Below are 1,381 nucleotides of genomic sequence, written 5' to 3' on the forward strand. Positions count from 1 at the left end.
CCCTCTTCAGAGTCCTTTCAGGTTCAGGATCAGTTTCAACAAGAATGCCTTTATCTTTGTTTCTACTCATATGAAAGAGAAGAAAACAAAGAAAGTTTGGAATTCTCTATGTCACAGTATAGAGATTCCTTGAGGTGTCAGAGGAAAAGAAAAATAGAAGGAAGAGGTAGAAGAAGAATTTGAACTTATCAAAAGAGATGGAGTTCGAATTGTTGAAAGTTGAGGAGTGTTAGTCCATAAATAGAAGGATGTGAGAAGAGGGGAAGAAATTTTCGAAAATTAAAGTGAATTAATTAAAAGAAATTTTGAAAAAATGGTAATTGATTTTCGAAAACTAAGATTGAGAAAATAAAGTGATTTTGAAAAAGATTTTGAAATTGGAAATCAAAGAGATATGATTGAAAACTATTTTGAAAAAGATGTGATTAAAAAGATATGATTGAAAAGTTATGGTTTTAAAGAGATATGATTGAAAATATATGATTGAAAAACAATTTAAAAGATTTGATTTTTAAAATTAATGACTTGGCTAACAAGAAAAGATATGATTCAAATATTAAACCTTTCTCAACAGAAAAGGCAACATACTTGAAATGTTGAATCAAATCATTAACTGTTAGCAAGTATTTTTGAAAAGTGGAAAGAAATTGATTTTGAAAATATATGATTGAAAAGATATAATCTGAAAAATATTTGATTTTAAAAAATTATGAAAACTTGAAAAAAAAATTTGCATTAAAAACAAAATCTTCCCTCTTGTGCCATCCTGGCGTTAAACGCCCAGAATGGTATCTATTCTGGCGTTTAACGCCCAAAATGCTACCCTTTTGGGCATTAAACGCCCAGCCAGGCACCTTGGCTGGCGTTTAAACGCCAGTTTTCCTTCCTCACTGGGCATTTTGAACGCCCAGCTTTTTCTGTGTAATTCCTCTGCTGTATCTTCTAAATCTTCAATTCTCTATATTATTGACTTGAAAAGACACAAATTAAAAATTTTTTGGATTTTTAATAATGAGGAATAATCAAAATGAAACTAAGATCAACTAAACAATGCATGCAAGACACCAAACTTAGAAGTTTGTATACTACTGACACTAACAAGTTGAGAATGCATATGAGAAATAACAAAACACTCAAGACAAGAGAATTTAAAGATCAGAGCAATGAAATCATCAAGAACAACTTGAAGATCAATGAAGACACATGATTGAATTCAAAGAATGCATGCAATTGACACCAAACTTAAAATGAGACACTAGACTCAATAAGAAACATAAAATATTTTTATTTTTTTTTATGATTTTGTAAATTTTTTTTGGATTTTTCGAAAATTATATGGAGAAGAAAATAAAGAGATTCAAAATTTTTAATAAGAATTCCA

The sequence above is a fragment of the Arachis duranensis genome, chromosome 3 (genome assembly GCF_000817695.3).
Source record: "Arachis duranensis cultivar V14167 chromosome 3, aradu.V14167.gnm2.J7QH, whole genome shotgun sequence".
Taxonomy (NCBI): Eukaryota; Viridiplantae; Streptophyta; class Magnoliopsida; order Fabales; family Fabaceae; genus Arachis; species Arachis duranensis.